We start from the raw sequence: 19,981 nt of genomic DNA, 5'->3' as shown, positions 1-19,981 counted from the left end.
AGTGCAGCTCAGGTACCTCCTGACAGCCTTGCGCTGGCTGGCACAGCTCAGGGTCCTACCAAGGCCACTGGAGCTTCCAGAATTGTAGACCCCAATGTGGCAGCTTTAGGCAAAAGTCATCTGATTTTAAAACGTGCTCACAGATATCCCCAAACACTTAAACCTTTCTTTGTGAGAGCATGTCTTCCTCCTTTTCCCCAGAAGATACACCTCATACCATTTTCTAAAATTGTCCAAAGCTATTACCATATACACAGTAAAAAAATCAGAGACTTCTCGGGAAAGCCTGATGAGAAAAATCCGCATTCCACCTCCTCCCCTTTCTCTCAGTGAGCTAAAATGAGATAGTTTCCTCTGTCATATTGTCAAAGAGTCAATATGTAATCATAGGAAAGTCTTTACACAATATTATTCTTACAGAGCTCACATGAAATGTCCTTTTCTACATATTGAATCCACCACGTTACCTATTTAACAACCATTTCTTGGAAACGGGCATGTAAAACAGGACCGTTGATCTTGGATCGAATAGTTTGTATTATCGGATTACAAGTGAAACCTGCAAATGGCAAAAAATATGCTTAAACAACAGGAAAATTTATGTAGCAATTCCTGTATAATGAGGAAGCTCAATAGCAGATAATTGCATATAAAGTACTTTAATGCTAACTACCTACTTTAAAAAATTGTTGCAAAATTGGGTTCATAATTAAATTATAAGAAAACATGAAACTGATTTTTCTCAGAAACTTGGGTTTTATTTTCAAAGTTCTGTAGCTTCTTTTTTCTGTGTGACTCATCTTGGTGAGGGTTATTGTGCTCCTTGTTTTGTACCTCTTATATTGATTTATAATTTAGTGTTTACATAAAATAGTGTACATTTCTGCTGAACTATCATTCATGAATATGGATATTTTTAGCCACACCTCATTTGCGAGTGGAAAAAAAAAAGGATGGGAAAAAATCTATTCCCTTTACATGTGCGAAAAGTCAATGACCTCTGATTAGGGAAAATCAGGTTCAGATGTTTCATGGATGTAAAATGAGATGACTGTTAGAGCTGCGTACTCCAGCAATTATAAGCCTCTGCCTGTTTACCTCTGCATGAAATATTAGCTATTGGTATTGGTGCACCAGTTCCAGAAATAAAACTGTTTTGTTTGGAGTGGGCAGGTGGACAAAATTGCTCCCCTCAGAGGTGGAAGGATGCTGTATTTGATACTGAGGATGATGCTGAGCATCTGAGGAAGGCCCAGGAGAGGGGAAAGACAGTGTGTCTGATACTTTCTTCTATGCAGAGCAAAAATCCAGCTGACCCTGGAGCAAGATCACAAAGAAAAGCCTCTCTCCTTCCTCCTTGCCTTCTGATCAAAAGCCCCGGACAGTGTCTGGATCTGACCTATGCTGCTCAGCTTTTAGAGAAATAGCTGTTTTGTAACAAGCCATTTTTAACATTGTGACTCACAAGGTGCTGCTTCTTGTTGGGTTTGGCTTTTTAGTGGCAACTGAAAAGACAGAGAAAAATGATTGCTTCATATTGAGCTGTAAGAGACTTCCCACAAGGTTGTAGTTTGCTTGTTTGTCTGAACTGGCAAAACTCCGCCACTCCACTTCTCCCCCTCCCCTTCCAACAGTGCTTCTTTTGGGTCAAAACATTCCTGGAACTTCAAAGAAAATTCCCACTGAAAATGAAAGGCTGGATCCCCTCTGTTACTGGTTACTGGGGCACCAGGCTGCATTCCTCTTCTTGTCATGTGGAGCACCAACATCTGCCACATCGTCCATGTGTACAGCAGATCCACATCCAACAGCCCCGAGTTTTATTCCTAATCCTTTCTGTTTCCCCGTGCTGACAATTTTATAAATGTTATTTAGATTAGTGTATTTTTTAAGCGTGGACTGTGCAATATTTGGAGTCTTGTTGTCTGCCAGCACACGATAGAAAGCTGCAATGCAGGAGATGAATAATCTGCTGTATAAAGGCTTGTTTCCTTCTATTTTCTTGTAGCCCTGTGCTCTTGTGTTGACACTTGCATACGTACGTGCTTTCACAGTGGGGGAACTGCGGCTACAACTCCCTTCTTTTAAGAAGTCTGCAGTCCTCTCTCGGCTTTGGAGAGCTAATGCAGCACGTCATTGCTAACAGCATGCAGGAGTTGAAGGTTTCTGCTAAACTTAAAAGCTTCTCTCAGATTATTCATATTCCTCCAATAAGCTTCACCACTTTTACTCGGCTTAAACGAACCTCATCCCTTGAGCTGTGCTCAACATAAATCAAACCTATCACATTAATGTCAATAGGAGTTATTCACACCCATGAAGAGACAAATAGCCCTTTCAGTTCTTTTCATGCACACAGAAATCTTGAAGTACTATTTTAATGCTGCAGTTTAATGACAGATCTCATTTGTGTCATCAGACCTGTTCCTCCTTTCTCTCCTTTCAGGTGATACAAAAACAACCCATATGTGCTTTTTTGAAGCAGTCACATAAGCAGCAATATATTACTAGATGTTTCCTTTTCCTTTTTCCTTCTCTTTTTTTCATACAAATACAATGTCACAGCAATTTCACTCCTTGTGGAAATAATGCATTTCTCATATTAATCTTATAAGGGAGTAAGTTGTAATTTAGGTACTTTCAGCTAACAGCTGCAGCTGCAAGGCTGAAGCCAAAAGGTAATGCACTTCTTTTTGACAAAACCAGAGGAGTTTTTCATAGATATGGTAGAGCGTGTGTCTAAGATAAGGTACGTTGGTTGCAGTAAGAGTGTGGGTCTGCTCTCCTGGACTCTGCCTCTGACAGTCATTTGCTGTCAAATCTAGAACTCATCTAACCTCATCAGTAACGCTTTTTTCCTATGGGTGTTATGCATCCCTTCTGGGTTATTCTGCATCACCAATCTCTCTAGGGCTCCAGATATCACAGATGGGAAATGCAAAGGGAAACAGCTTAGAGGACAAACCCCATCTTGGCCCAGGAGGGGAGAAATTTGCTGCCAGTGAAGATGCCTTTAGCTGTCCTGCGTGAGCCTCCTGATGGGGAGGTAAAGCATCGGTTCTGCAACTTCGGGGCCTCAAACCTAAAGCAAGTTTCTGTAGTCAGTAGCGATGTAAAAGCTCTTTCCCCTGGATGTCCTCAAACATAGAGGATAATATTTTATTTAATACATGTATCTACGTGTTCCAGTAGCTAGAATTAATATTGTCTTTCTCCTGTTGAACACAGCTGGTATGCTTAGGTAGAAAATATTAAGAGCTCCAGGAGTGCATCGGCACTCTGTTACTGTGGGAAGTGTAAGCAGTCCTGATTGCTTTGTGCAAACTCCATCTGTTGGGAGGCAGGGTCCTCTATGGAGCCTGGAAAGTTCATCACATTAGCTGTCACTCTATGAAAATACAAGTGAAAGCACCTGTTTCAGTCTTACGGTCCCTGACATTGCAGGGGCCCACTTCTGCCATAAAAACGGAAATGGGTAGCCCTGATATAAGTTACAACAATATTGGGTTTATTTATAGATAACCTGGTTTGTTCATTTATTATCCCCGTGTTTTTAAACATAAAGCATTTTTGGTTGTGAAAGTGAGCAAACACAATCCCTTGTGGAAGACAATATAATAAAATGAATCAGTGCGCAAGTAAAGCATCCTTTGGTTGGATGCTCTTTTATTTGGATCCTTGTGATATGAATCTTTGTCTTTCTGCTCTGATGAAAGATGATTTCATTTTCTTTATCTCTCTTTTTCCCTCTTCCTCCTGCACTCTCCATTAGCACCCTCCAAATCCCTCACATTGCATTAGGGGCTCATTTTATTTATAATTAAGTAGTGATGCAGTCATAGGTATTGTTGCATTTGAAAGATGGTCTCAGCTATGTTGGAAAGCTGGAGATTCTGAGCAGGGTGCGTTAAGGTTAATTACCTAATAATTTACAGTATAAAATGCATCTGCAGACACTTTGATTTTCACTAATTGTGGCATTGAACAAAGTAAATAAGAATTTGCTCATATTCCAGCATTGTGACTGTGAAAAAAAAAAACCTTTATGGCATTTATGATGTCCTTTCTTTCTCCTTGGCTTCCGTGGCACATGAGCAGCGTTCAGTAGGGTATCATCCAGAGTACTGGTATCTCACCATATTCGTTTTATAATGATTTTCCTTTCTTAATACAATTCAGATGTCAAATGTACACCAGCTGACTTTTACTGCATTATAGGATATCAAACATGTTATGCCATAGAAGCAATACTAATGGAGTTTGATGGTGTTGGAAAGAAAATTTTGAGGGTCTCAGAATGGAGTGGAAAGACATGAAGCCACAAGCATGAACTGAGAGCTAGAGAAACTCCTAACTACAGGATCTTGGTCTCTTTTCTGAGACTGTACAACAGCATGTGGTCCCAGGTCTCCAGGTGGTAGCTTCACTGAATTCATAAAAATGGGCAGAATGCTAAGTGTGAAAGGAGACATGCTTAATTGTTCTAATATGTCTATGCCATTCATCCTGTAAGTCTGCTGTCATCACTGCGTGTGTTTCGTGATAACTGGGAAAAGTGCAACCCTCACTCACGGTCATCCTCTTGAAGACATTCTCATATCAAGGAGTATGGAGAGCTAACATTTCTAACTCCCACTTCATGTCTTACCGACGGCTTCTTTTAGTGATTCTCAGATGAATGTAATCAGCTCAGCTCTACATAGGACAGTATGGAGCAAGGGGACTGGGAGAAAGCATACTGAGCAAAGGCAGATATCTGCAAGGGGGAGGATGGCAAGCTACAGACCAGACCCTGTACCCGTCCTGTCTTCTCTCCAGCAAAAATATGCAGTATTTTGTGTTGCCATGATAATTCGTTAATATCTTACTCTGACAGCAACAGATGTTTTGGTTCATTTGGGTTTTTTAATGTTAGAAGTATCATTTGGAGTTTAAATGTTCCATGACATTTAGCAGCATAATTTCCTACATATTAGTTCAAATCTTCATATAGTTTTCCTTTTAATTCTCCTATGATGAATTTTACCCCTTTACATAGCACCAGTACAAGGATTTTGTGTCTCTGAATCGCCAGTTAACCCATGGTTCTGAACAGGAGTGAGCTTCGTTCAAGAGTGTTGGGAAGGGTCTTTTTGGTTTCTTATAGCTTCTTTTTTCTGATGCTGACTATGTAGAGTGGCTGAGGAAGAAATTAGGGTATTTTTGGATACTATAAATAAATGCATTTCACACATTGTAGCAAGCTAACGGATCTTTTCTATTAAGTGTAAATGATGTGTGAAAGAATTAATTGCATTTAATAAATATTAATGTTTTTAAGAATGAGCCTCACCAGCCTTCCAGATTTCTGAGCTCAGGTAAAAGCAGCACAGAGAAACAGTGAAAAGCAGAAACTGAGAAACACCTCTCCTCAGGAGACATCAACCTTTCTTTACAGAAAGGATAAAAAGATCAGACTTCAACATTTCATGCTGCAAATGGTCAAATGCTTCGCTTTCTTTTTCGTGTAATTCTTTTTGGTGTTCAAAATCCATTCAGAAATTCTCCATTAAAGGTTTCTCAAAAGTTTCAATACAGAATGAAATAGGCATTCTTCTTTCAGCTGGATTCCAGTCTAATAATTTGAATTAAAAACTTGGGTCCTTTCAATTTCTTACATAGGAAAATGGGAGTTATTTGGGGAACAGATTCCCCTCACCACTACCACTATCTAACATTTCTTAAATTCTTCTAAAGAAGGTTGTAACAAAGTGAAACAGGGAGAGTGTAAAGATATTTTTCTTTTCTTTTTCTATTTTTGCCTTCTTTTACTGCAGGAAACACTTGGCGGAAAGCAAAAAAGGGACGAGGAACTTGGGCTGGCTAAGAATGCATTCTTACTTATTAATATTTTTAAATATTTTGAATGAAAACACATAACAGATAATAAGAGGGCGGGTTTCGAGGTTTTTTGGAGCTTACTTGCTTTAGACCTTTTCCTCCAACATTTTCTATGGGAAAGACTTAGAAAAGTGAGACAAGGAGGAGCTCTTAGTTGTTCTTAGTTGTTCTTGGGCTCTTAATTGTTCGTAATTTCATCAAGAATAGGAAGAGGAAAAGAGGAACTATTTTAAAAGAACAGGAGAAGCAAATCCATAGAAGCCCGGGAATTCCATATTGTAGCTTTTATAAAACAAAATAACAACAACAAGAAAAAAACCCAAAACCAAAAAAACAAGCAAGCTAAAACCTCACAACCAAATGCAATAGCTCTTTCTTTCGAATAGCCAGGAAAAGAGGGGATCAGAACAAAAGCTTCAAACACAGAATTTATTGTCCAAAAGCCGTTGTTTTAAGAGTGTTATTTTGTGTTCCAGCTGTGATCTCAACCCCATGCCCCCAGCAGCCTGAACCCCCAGCTTGACCGCCTGGGGCTCCGAGCTGCTCCCCAGGAGGATGCTGCCGGTGCCCCGGGACTTGGTCCAGCCTGGCCCAGCAGAACCACACTCCCTCAACCCAATCTCCGTTATTTACACACGGAGTAACGATCCGGGTTCCATAACCCTTAATCACTCTGAGAAGTGCACACCCAGCGAGCCCAAGATGATGACAAACGCAACTCAGGGTAAAGAGGTGAAGATTAGGGCTTGCTGATATTCACACGAAATTAAATCTATACATTTTACATAAATAAATTTAATGAGAAAAAACTAATCCAGAATGTATAAAGAGAACCTTGAAAACTGACAAAACCTTTGCTTTAACATACAATAAAGCTTTCACTATTAAGGATCAAAAGCCATTAATTCGTGAAGATTCATTGTAAACAAAATTGTTAAACAAAGGGTGATATATTGAGAAGAGACCTTAACAAACCAGGCAGTCACTTCATCTTTAAAATACTGTTGTTGCATCCAGTGTTGAACTGTGCAATCTTTATATTTAAAGGGAAATCAATATCATTGATTAAACAAAATAAAAGCTGCTCCATAAGAAACTATTACTAAATCTAGCTGTTGGAAAAATACATTGTTTTTAAATCAAACTGATAAAAATCAGTGTGAGTTTCTTATAGCTAGACATGATGACTAAAATGCACAATGAGAAACAGAGAATTACATATTTTATCAAGAAAACAGATGCCACGAGTTTGCAAAAGCTTCTTATGCCCTTTCTGCTTTCTCATGCAAACAGCTCTCTGCAGCAAGCAATTTGCTGGGGGCTTGTATTTAAGTGTAACGTTTTAATGGATTTTTTTTCCTCTTACAGAAGATGCATACAGCAGTCAGTCAAATTAGTGTCAAAATCCTAACCACAATAAAATAGCCAGTTTAGTACAATTCTTGAAGGCACGGCCCTCAGACTTACCTTTGTATGTCTTCATAATATGGTCGTGGGCTTCCATTCAGCAATACTTACACCAAACACCTCTTATATTGGAAAGAAATTTAGCGGTGCCAGTATTGCTGACAGAACTACAGGGCTATTTTTCAATTTTAGTAGCACCATTCCACCCTAGCACTGAATTTCTGGTTTAATAGTTTTATCAGTCTTACAGAAGCTGACATTAGATAATTAAACTGGCACCCAGATCACCAATGTAAATGTACAATGGTATATTTAAAGGCATAGAATAAAGTAAATTATGACCTAGGCTGACATAAACCAAAATTTTGTATGCAAAGTAGTATCTCATAAATTTGTTTAAGGATGCTCTTCATTAAAGCAACACAGTTCCTTAAAAAAAAACCCTGCCTGTCAAAGATACTTCAATTATCTTTATTTTACATTGTTTTTCTTCTAGAAATAATAGTCAAGAAGGTGCTCTGAATGCTTTTATCTGAAGCAATAAACCTCCAGGATGTTCAAGTATAATTAATTGCATTGCTTAAAAGTAAGGGCTTCTAGCAGAATATACGGGCCTTGACATTTTTGTTATGCATAAACTCTACTAGGCTTATGCCATAATGAAGCATCAGGATTATATTTTCATTACATTCTTAAATTTTTCATTAAAACTAGAGTAAGGAAAACTTACAACAAAAGCTAACACTTGAATAAAAGTGATGACACATTCCAAGAGTGAGGTATACAGGAACTGAGATGATAATATTATAAATACATTTCCTTCACATTTGTCAGAAGAGCTATTAACTTGAAATTTAAAAAAGACAGTAAATGCTCCAAAGAAGCAAACCAGGGGTTTGCACTTTGCAAAGAAATAATAGCAAAGCCTTCTTTTATAACACAGTTAAATCAACACAATTTGCTTCTGAGTTATAAAGCAATTAAATGTTATTAGGCAGCTGCATGGATGGACTTGGTTATGGCCCAGTTTACAGCACTGCAAGGCAAAAAAGATCTCGTCAGGTTTTCACAGGAGAGTTTACATGTTAACGAACTTCTCTCTGCATCTTACGGAAGGGTGAGATCGCACCACGTGAAAAACCTGCAACATAATACACGCCAGTGTCTCTTTTGCCAGATGTTGCTGCTGCTGCTCTGCTTCATAAAAGACAATAAGGCATGGTTTATTTTTACCCGAGTCGAGGCAGGCTGTGGCTTTGAACAGGGGGCTGAATCCTAAAGACCTAATGCAACCGAATTCCAAGGTGTTGGTGAGGACAGGGAGAAGACAGGGCAGAGCTTAAGCATTGAGCTGAGCAAAGGATTTCCAAAGGACTTAGATTTCCAGATTCTCGCTTGCTGGTACTTTTCAAACACTGTCTTGAAGATTTCTAGCAATCTGGATTTCACCAGAAGTTCTTATAGAAACCACCTACAACCTTTAGCTGTTCTTAATAAAGGGGTTTAGCTGCTTACCCTGCAATGTTATTTTTCTATTTTTAGTCTTCTATTTTGTCCTTTAATCTGTCTGCTTAGGTCTGGACTTCGTACAGATTAGCATCTAACATTATGATTTCCATTGGAAGTAGGATATTTTTCCTAATATTATATCAGTACCAACTTTCCTTGTCATATGAGGTCTCTCTCTGTTCATAGTCCTTATAGCACTTACAGTCCCTCTCAAATAAGAAAATATCTATTCCCTGAAGTAAGTAGAGTCATTTATAAGCTACCTTAGCCTCAATTACTTACTGTCAGGCATGTGGTAGTAGTTACGGCTCTGTCAAAGAGGTACCCATGTGCTTACCCATGGTTTTACTTTGGCCATTGAAGACACTGAGCGATGAGCTGATGGAAGTAGGAACCAAGCTGGATTCCTAGTTGGAGCCGATTTTCTGTAACCCCTTTCCTGTCCTGTACAGCACGCTCTTTGCCTTCTCCTACTCTTTATCCCCACTCTTGCCTTCAGTGTGCAGCTCTGAAGGAAGGTGGCCTTAGAAAATAGACTAGAGATTATCACAGTAATCTGCTATTTATTTAAGACTGTATTATCTGTGCATACGCAACACATTCAGAAAACCTTGGCAGACAGCAGTGAGTAGAACTTTATGAGAGCAGTCAGCAGGATGCAAGGGGGATGCTGAGCCCATCAGTGACTCGATATATCTTTGTTAACAATCAGGGCTAATTTTATTCCTATGCTTTCTTCATGTTGGAGAATGAAGAATTACCAACTGAGTTCCATGAAGTGCGGCTTTTCTAAGCTGTGGCCATATACTGAATGCCTGAAGTATCCGAAAAGGACAAGGCAAACAAATTTCTTTATCAACATGTAATGAAAGCAAGCACCAGTCCCACTAGACAGAAGTGCCCTAGTAGAAGACAATTCTCTGTGTCCTTGTTTTTAAGTCTGTTAATTTGTCTTCCATTGCATAGACTCTGTAAGTCTTTCTCATTAAGAAAAGATATTACCTGTGATGCTGAAATGTCATCAAATCTAGGTTTGGAGAAAGTAAATACAGTTGAATTTCAGGTTAGAAATAGGCTGAGTCTATATAGGTTTCAGATCCAAATTCAATAGAAAGTATCTCACACTCTTCCTGAGAAATTGCAGACCCAGTAAATGAAAGGCTTTAGCCAAAGTCTCTTGGAAGCAGGTAAGACGATTTTAGCCATGTCAAATGTAAAGCAGAAATAAGCAGAGCTGGCCCAGTTCACAGGTCAGCAAGTTAGACTCTTGTGAATCTGCCTCTGTATTTGCAAATACATCTTGCATTTAAAAGGGTCGAACAGCTATCAGGAGCAAGCTAGCTGTGGGTCTGGAAAGGAGCCAAATCCCTGGTTCGGTCACAGCGTTCATGCTTTCCTGGCCACATAACCACAGAGGCTGTTTGCTCTCTGCCCCTGACTGCTGCTCCCTAGAATAAGACTTGCTCAGCCTCCAGCTCTGCACACCCGGGGACCATCCTACACCCCTCTGCACAACAGGTTGATGCAAAATACACTAAGCTGTCCATTTGCATTGCTGCCGCTTGCTTAATGGCTTGCTTTTTTTTTTTTTTTTTCAAAGAACCAGTCAAAAAGACACAACCAAATTTATAAAGTATATAAATTAGGAGTGCACTAAAAATGTTTAATGCATTTGCCCGAAGTATGGGATAGCATAAACCTCCCAGACACTCCTCTGAAATTCATCTACATTCATCTAAGGTTATTTTACCCCTAAACAGAGCGTGCACACTGAGAGTTTAACATGCCGCTTCACAACAAAAACATGGGATTTGTAAGGTAGTGTAAATGGAGGTCCATGCCAGCGTCTCAAATACACGTAGTTGCTGACAGTTCCCACATTGTCCCACAAATCATCCAGTCCACCCTGAGAGTTTTGCAAAGTTGTAAATATACAGAATATGGAATAAGAATGAATCAAACTGAAGTCCCGGTATGAAATATGTATGACTTTTTTCACATAATTTCTGTAGAAGTAGTTCCATTATGGGTTTGGATATGACTTTTACTAAAATTGTAGGGGTGAATTAAGACTCTGTGTGTTGAATTTACTTCCCCCATGCCTAGAAATCTGAAATTCAAGATTGCAACTTAGAACTCTCTTCACACATCACTCTATAGTATGGACAACTTTCATAGAATCATTTAGAATCATAGAATACCAGATTGGAAGGAACTTCAAGGATCATCTGGCCCAACCTTCTTGGCAAAAGCATATTTATTTTGGAAAAGACCTTTAAGATCCTCAAGTCCAACTGCTAACCTAACTCTGCCAAGTCCACCAGAAAAATGCGTCACTCAGCACTACATCTACCTGTCTTTTAAATACCTCCAGGGATGATGACTCACCCACTTCCCTGAGCAGCCAGTTCCAAGCTTGATAACCCTTTCAGTGAAGAAATTTTTCCTAATATCCAGTCTTTCTGGAGGGAGTTTCCTATATCAGAACACTTTTTTAAGGATCTGTTGGACGCATAGATCATCTGTTGATTAGATCAGTTCTGGCCAGACCCCTGCAATAAAGAGTAGGTTTCCTATTTTTGTGTGGTTGAGGCCATAATACAAAAAAAAAACCCCAGTAGCAGAGGCTCTTGTCATCTCATTCACACACCTGCTTTATTTCCAATCCCAGACTCAGCAGTCAGCTGTGCTCCTTTGATAGCCAAAAATCCCCCAAGGCTTGCAAATTAAGTAAACAAGGTGAGTCTAAGTGTGTCTGGTCTCAGTTTGAACTGTCCCTTCTCCAGCCCCCCTCACACCGATAGCTTTTGTAGCCATCGGTCCCCTCCCTGTGAGATGATTTGGACTGAAGTAAAACCAGGTTTTAAGCACTTTGAGCTCAACCCTCACTTAGTGCATTAATTTATTTATGTGGCTTACAGGCATTTCTGTAGCCTACAGAACCACAGTAATGAGCACAGAGCTAAGAAAAACTTCGCTAAACTGCACTGTTGGATTCTGTAATGTTTTTGTAAAATATTAGCTGGGAAAAAAGCTGGGAGCAAAGAAACATCCCTGTGCTGTCTGGTTCTCACTTTCTCTGTGACCAACCCTAAAATTCTCCAACTTCAAAGAGAAAAAAATACATATTGTTGATGTAGTACATTTTTCATTGCCATTGAACACATTACTCAATGTTTAAAGGGCAGGCATTGTTTTACTACAACTTTTACGGTTGTAGAGATTTGAGTTTAGAGTCTGGCCATAAATTAAGACGATTTAATCCTGTTTCATTCAGGTCCTCAGTTCTGGTTTTTACTTATGTAGCTAAAAAGGATATCCAGCCTCCTCCCATCAAAAACTCATGTTGCAGGCGAATTAAATACAGTTGTATGACCAATACTGAAAGCCATTCCTAATTGTCTCTGAAGTACTGTTTTAACTACATTTTAACCACAGTTCAAGGCCAGTGACCTGGCAGCTCATGGCCACATAAATTAATCTTGCTTACAAAACAGTTCCTAGCAGTATAGTCATATTCTGCAGTATTACAACTTCACCCAGACTTACATTTATAAACCTAAATGGGGACTCCTTATCTGTTGGTAAAGAATAAGCATCTAGAAACCATGATGCATAAATACATAAATAATCCAGTTCCTAACCATTTCAAAGATAAATGCCGACCACTTGCCTCAATCTGTGTAGACAACATCAGACGGAATGCCAAAGGGAATTTGTGTATTCCCAATGCCAGTATGAATTTTGAGAAAGCATCTTTAATACATGAAAGGATAATATATTTTGTAACCCGCTCCATGCTGGTACTTCTGCACTGGCAATAACCTTGGTTATTTGGGGGGAATAAAAATATACAAACTGTTTAGAGATGATAAAACAAGTATAGATTTCCAAAACCTATATACTGACTCTGATGTATCAAATCTAGTGTGTCTCAATATAAAATACAGGACTAGACTGTACAGGAATGATTCAAATGTAGACTCCCACTCTTGCAGAGTCCAGTCAATCCCAGTATGTACATGACAATACTCTGCTCCATCACCTGAGTCATGCTCCATCCACAAAAGGTATTAAAAACCCGTCTTGGTGAATTTGCAGGAGGTCAGATTCAACTGGCCGGACAGACTTTGTGCTCCTGTTTCTCTGGATGTTTTCTGGCATGCCCCTATGGGATATAAATACACTTTTTTCCCAAGCTGTGACCCTTGTCAGCTCTCAACTGCAGTTTTGCACCTACGTGACTGTGGTACTCCTGATGTAAGTTGAGCTTTCCCTTCTTTGTGGTTCCCTTCCCTTCACACCAAGCTATGCGAGATCACCGTGAAGATCATTGCTTAAAATTGTCTAATTACTAAAGATAAAGGAACTGGCTAGACCTGGGGGGCAGATTTTGGGAACCCGAGTTCTGCGTCCCTTTCTGACAGTCATTCCCTGGGTGACTGGGGACAAACCAAGCAAATAAATTGTCTATGACTTAGTTTCTCTACAACTGCAACAAGGACAGCTCTACAGTGTTAGACTATTTTCAGATAAGAGAGGTTCCACAGATGGAGAAAGCAGTATAAAATGTTATATTATTACTATGACTCATTCAAAGAATAGGAAGACTCTTTTGTAAAACTTCTCCATCTTTTTGCAATAATATGAGGGAAGAAATAATAGTAAATGCTGCTTGTAGGAAATCTTTCTGAATCTTTGCTTTCACCCTTTCTTTCTTTCTTTGAACAAAGTAGTTTGGCTTTTATAAATTTGTAGGAGTCCATTTCACAATGCTTTGCCAGAGCAAACTTTCTTGTCACAGACTGCACTGAGAAAAGCAGGGTGGCAGCCGTTAGCCTGGCAGCTCTCTGCCTACCCAGGCCAACGGGAGGAACATGCACCGGGATCAAACCCACCTTAGACCACCTAGAAACAGGTCTTTTCAAGAGCACCCAAAGTGATTTAGGAGCATCCCAGGGAAAGTCTCTACGCGTGGCACATCTAAGAAACAAGTGCTCTGGAAAAAGATTCTCACTGCGGTCTTCTTGAAAACTGAAAGAGGGATTAAATAGCCTCAAGATAAAGCAAAGAGACAGACTTTGGGGCCCATCTTCCCACTGGGTAGGCAATGAGGAGTGCACCCAAATGAGAGAGGGCTCATCAACGCTGACTGGAAGACAGTGTCCTCTGGAGACCAGCTCCTTCGGTGCTCAAGAGAAAGAAGCCTTACCCTGTGAGAAAAGCCTTTGGAGAACTGACGTTATCTCTAGTCCTGCAAAAGGGCAGGGAACTGCCATGAGTCCAATCCGGGGCATTGCTCCTCGTCCCAGCCGAGAGCCCGGGTGGGGCTGGGAGGTGGGTGGCTGTGGTGTAGCAGCTAAAGCAACGTCTGCTCCCATAACCCCACCTGGGCTAGAGGGGGATGTGTTTTTAATATTTATTATCTTGTCATATCCCTTCCTTTGTTAGAAGACAGCAGATTTTTTATGAATACTAATGTGAGTCATCTTGACTTCGTCCTTCTCTGAAGGCGGGGTCTGGTGCCTAAATCCACCCACACTATTACAGTTCAGTCAGAGGCTCCTGAGAGAGGGGAGGAGATTTCATCTTTGAGCAATGTCCTTAGTTTAGCGCAGCAAGAGAAATTTCATTGGTTGCTTGCATGTCAAATTACTTTTTAAAGCATTACCTATCCCTGTAAAGTCTCGTCTGTTGCTGCAACAAAGAATTAAGCAGACGCATAACTTCAGACGTGGAAGCAGGCATATCAAAATCTGTGAAATCGCTTCAGCTTTTAGCATGATACGTCTGCTGGATCTTGTCCTGCTTACGTGTGTAACGATTATGTAAAGACTAGTCAAAATCTGACTTACAATTATAAATAGCTATGGGATCTTTTTTAGAGTCTTTATTTTTCCAGTACCGGAAAGATTGTGATACTCAAGAATTTCTCCAGTAGACTGGTTTGCCTTTCACAATTCAGAAGACATAAATAATGCCTATACTTTTCAAGTTAATTTTTAAGTTGGATTTGGTATACCATCGGTTTAAATCTCACTCCAGAATTGAATCAGTCTTTATTCAGCTTCAAAATGTGCTAAATTGTTCAGATATTCTAAAACTCTTCTTCCTTAAGGCTTCTGAGTGAAATTCTACATTTATTTAATAAAGCAGCCAGGATTTACTACACCAGTAGTAGTAAGCACTTTTTACTTTCCTCAAGATAGATTAGAGTTGACTGTATACTTTTTTTGCTACAACTGCACAAGTTTACAAGTCACAATTGAATTACCAAACTGAGGAAAAGAAAGATTATTCCTGTGGGTGCAATGCAGGTTGCAGACTTGTTTTCTTTTAAAGAAGGGTTTAAAGAATTAGCAATAAATGTTATCAACTGCAGCTAGAAAATGATGCTGACTTATTACTTTGTGGAGACCCTAAGGGGTATCATGAAAACCAAATTCCTTGGCTGAGCTTTTCGGAAGAAAACGGAAAAAAATCTAACAATGCCTTTTGAACACCTTAAACTCAGATTTACTATAGAGAAAAAGACAAAGCTTATAGGCATCCCTAGCTTGCCCCTGAAGTTGCACGACTACTGCTTAAATGGTTACTGATTTATTTACTACGTAAACAATATGTTCCCATTGGCACTAACGATGTATGAGATGAGGACGTTTCTATTGACAATCATCCATAACAGGGGAAGGCAGCCAGCTCTCTCACCTTCAGCCGAAACCTCCGGCAAAGCTCTAATAGCCAAAAGGAGCACCAGGAAAGGCTGTAACTTTATGTCATATCACACTGGGGTGAATGCTCCGCTGAGCTGGATGGACATTACTTCTCTGAAGATTTTCCCCTTGTTACCTACCACCAAATAACCCAGTGGCTTTAAGGTCTGGAAGACACAAACTCAGGGCAGAAACTTTGATCTGACTCTTCCATGTATCAGTTGTGCGGCCCTAACTTTAGGCAGTATTGTGATGTTCCAAGAGGCAGAAGCGTTTTCAAAAAGGCTTCTGGAATGTTATTTTTGCGATTTTTACAGGTGCTGTTGCACTTTAGGGTGTTTTTTTCCTGCATCTAAAGGAAAACAATATTGTAAGCCATCATTTTTTTCTCTATGAAATGTACTTGCTGCATTTTGTCCAGCTGTACTGAGCAGTCTTTAATCTTGAAACCCTTAGACTGTGTGCTCAGTAAAATTTCTCATCTCAGGGTGAGTTTTTGACAAATAATCAGAGTTTAGAAATGCTCACAATTGTTATCTTGCGTGCCATCATTACTGCAAAACCCATTTAAGCCAACTCTGTGTCTTAGCCAGGACTGACACTGACAAGCACAAAAAGCCTCCCAGCAGTTCCACCAGATGTATGTGCATAATATTGAATACAACTTATATAAATTGGGGACTTGGATTGCAGCCCGCAAGTCAGAATTTTAAACTCAACATATTTTCTGTTTCTAACATTGTTATCTGATCAAAGTTATATACCCTCAGCTGCCTCTCCAAGACCTGAAGAAGAGTATCTTCCATCCTCATTCAGTTAAGTAATTCCTGTACAAAAAGTACACGACAGCTGAATCCTGCTCAGTGAATCACTGTTTACAACAGACTAAACCTAGACTATCTTACTTAACCTGTATTGAATTCAGGACAACTAAGATAGATGGTCTTGGAGTTACCTTCTTCAGAAGCCTTTTTTATTTTTGCAGGAATCCATTTAAACAGTCCACAAAAACTAAAACGCATGATGCCACTGCAGAATTCATTTCTCTTATACTGCAGCGACTGCCTTAATAATCCTGTGGGTTAGGTATTCATTCTTCAAGTCTTTTCATTATTTGGATCACAGTTTTGCTTTCTAGAAATGAACCAGAGCATATTTCTCCCAAAGAAATGAGAAATGAGGTGTCCTTAAACAGGTTAACCTGTACATCAGATTATCCTCTGCCTTTCTAGCTATAAATCTGCCTTGCATGGGGTAGTTCCACCTGTATACTGATGACTACGGCCGCTCTGTGTGACTTTCTGCAGTTGCCAGGCCTGGGGTTGAATGCCTTCTCAGGCAGTTGGTTACTGTCTTTCTTCAGTGCCCACAGAAGCCTCTGGTTGTCTTACCTTATAAAAAAGTAAAATAAAAAAAAAATTGCCCAACAGGACCAAATCATGTAGTGACTGATTAACTGAGCTAACACCTGCACCAGTATCTGTTGAACTAAGCCAACATGTTTATCAATCGTTTGCTATTGATTTCAATATCAATATTTCTGGTTGGCCGCAAGTCCACAGAGAGGAAAGGCACGCAGGGAGTATGGTGCCTGGTGTTCCAAGGGGGAAAGGAAAAACGTCCCCCTTCCTAAGCTTTGCAGGGACTGATTACGCTTCTTGGCCAGACACTCAACCAGTTCTGAGCATCTGGCAAGATGACCAGAGTTTGAATCTATGAAAAAGGTTAAATAAACAAATAAAACTGACTGCCACCAACAGCATATTAGGAAATAATAGCTGAGGGTGAACGTACAGGCAGGTTGTAGGCACAAAGTGTCTCATGTGAAAGTTGGACCCCCTCTTCTACGCCCTCACACTAAAGTGTCAAAGGTCTTCATGAAAATTTCACTGAACTTGAATAATAACAAGAGCCTCTAGTGAAATCGTTAAGACAGGTGTGCTTAATATGATTTGGTTTTTCTCAGCGGAGGAAATATGCAGTGTTTGATCCTCCCTGAAAACAGTGTTCCCCATGACATTAAAGATATATTGTGAAATAAAAAAAACCCACAGTTTATGAAATCTTCATGCAGACCTTTCAACAGACAGTTTTGTATGCTTTAGCAAATCAATTAATACAATGAAAGTAAGGGGAAAACCTTTGCTTTCTGTTAAAAAAATAAAGGAAAGAGAGAGTTTTGGTAATATGGTCATCCAAAAAGCCTGAATGAATTTCCAAAAATTGTATAATTATTATCCAAATGAAATTCTGGTGACAAATATCATTTTAGAGCAGCCTGAACATTTTATTTTCAAATGTTTCTTTCAAAAGTTAAAATGTTTTGTTTCAGTTTTAATTCTTTCCCTTTTCTATTTGAACCAATGTAATCTTTCAAAGAGTGAGTTTAAAATTAAATGCAGAAGCTTTTTGATCCGAAACAATTCTCTCCTCTTATTTGGAAAAAAAAATATATATTTCTTCTAATGTGTCTGCTTTTTCCAAACAGTAAGCAACAGGATTCAAATGGTGATTCCTAGTAAGGAATTGTTTCAAGTAAAATTATGCAACCTGCTGTAGGCAGGAGCACCGCGGAGGCTGCTGGGGTCTGCCGGGGTGCTTGAGAGGCTCTGGAAGAGCCGCATCGAACCCGCATGTTCCAGGAAAATGCCCCGACACCAGCACTACCCTTCCTCCCGTGGAAACGCAGCTCGTTAGCAGCAGCCGTATCCGCGCGGCCGGGTGAGGCTGCCCAGTGGCTGCTTCTACCGCTGCACAGTGGGAATGGCCGGCGTAATGAGGTGTTACACGGTGGTACTGAGCTTCTGAGCTGTTTTGCAGGTACATGGGATAGACGCCAGAATCAATTTCGCTCCTTTATGTTTAGTTGTGTAGTAGAGCACAGATGTATCGTTATTTTCATTTGCTTTGCTACTTAATTGCATGCCTCCAACTTAAGAGAAATTTAGCCTTGCTATACACTTAGAATAACTTTTTTTAAAAATTTATTTTCAGACACTGGTTATTTTAAAGACTGCCTTTGTTTGAGAATCCCATATGTTCACTGTAAATAGACCTTTGTTTGCAAAGAAAGGGATAAAATAAACCCCAAACCATTGATTTTTATATTGAGTAAAACTCCAGGACGGCTAACAGCGTGCCTGACTGTCAGAACACAGCTCTGACTTCGACAGAGGCCCCCAACGCTTGGGTCAATACAGACCCTCCACCTACGGGCAGGTCTGGGCCCCTCCGCGGAGCTCTGGTCACTCTGCCCAGGAGCCATGGAGATCTGCCTCCTTGCAGCATCTGGACCCTACAGCGCATTTAAATGTCCTCACAATGAGATTAGAGTACATTTTTTAACTCGTGTCAGCAGTAATTCAGAAATCTCCATACTCTCAGCTTGTTTTCGGGTGTGTCGATGTTCATAACACACATTTGCCCTTTCCAGCGCAATGCCCCAGGGATGACAGACCTGCTTTGTAGGAGTAAATCCAGGCACACGTGTAAGTACAGAGATAAAGCTGTTTTATTTGCCAGTCTCCAGTGCTCTGTGCTACACTTCTACATCTAGTTTCCTCCAGCAGGATTAAAATCCACCAGATCACAATACGGTGGCCTTAACAGGATGGGTCAGTATCATGCATTGTAGAAAAGTATTACGCATATAAGCAGAACATATTTAGGCAATTCACTGAACTGGATGACAGGTCAAGAATGTATTTAGGTTAAGTCAAGTTTGTCATTTTCCTCCACTTCACTTCTTGGGTTTTTTCCCCCCGCATCAGATACCAGAAAAAAACCAAACAAACAAAAAAACAAACAAACAACTCTTCCCCATCCCTCTTCAGAAATGAACTTTTCTTAGATAATTTCTGCTCACATTATTTTTTTTGCAGCTAAGCTGAACCACAAGGCAGAAGGAAAAAAAGGGAAAAAAAAAAAATAAAAGGAATAGAACCTGTTAAAAAATGATGCAACTGGCTTTTTCCCTTCCCCCAAACTGTGAAGATTAAAATAGTGATTGCTTCCATCAAACGCCTTAGATCACAGCTTTCACTAAACAGACTATTCAAGCCACATTTCCATTATTCTCATCATCGCTTATATAACGGTGACTGATTTTATCATTATTCTTTGTATGCGTTCCCCTTGGTGCTCTAGGATAGGAAAGGGTTCCCCCCCCCTTAACCAGCAACAGATAAATAACTTCAGCTCAGTGTCTAAGACAATGTCTTTTCTCAAAGGAGCCTTTTCCATCTGGACAGCAGTAGTACAAAAAATATGTTGTTGTGGCGTGTGCCAGCCAATAAATTCTGTCACTGGGGATCTTCATTTATTTACATTGAGTCATCTGCTTAACATTGTCTTTAGAAGACAAAGAATTTGAATATTATAAAGAGCTCTTGCAATATGAAGGGCAACTGTAATGAATTGCTAAAGTAAAAGATGTTACCAACTCAGAAACCCTTATAAAAGGAGGAGAACAT

Source organism: Rissa tridactyla, chromosome 12 (assembly GCF_028500815.1).
Source record: "Rissa tridactyla isolate bRisTri1 chromosome 12, bRisTri1.patW.cur.20221130, whole genome shotgun sequence".
NCBI classification, from domain to species: domain Eukaryota; kingdom Metazoa; phylum Chordata; class Aves; order Charadriiformes; family Laridae; genus Rissa; species Rissa tridactyla.
The sequence above is the reverse complement of the archived record's forward strand: the minus strand, read 5'-3'. Positions refer to the sequence as shown.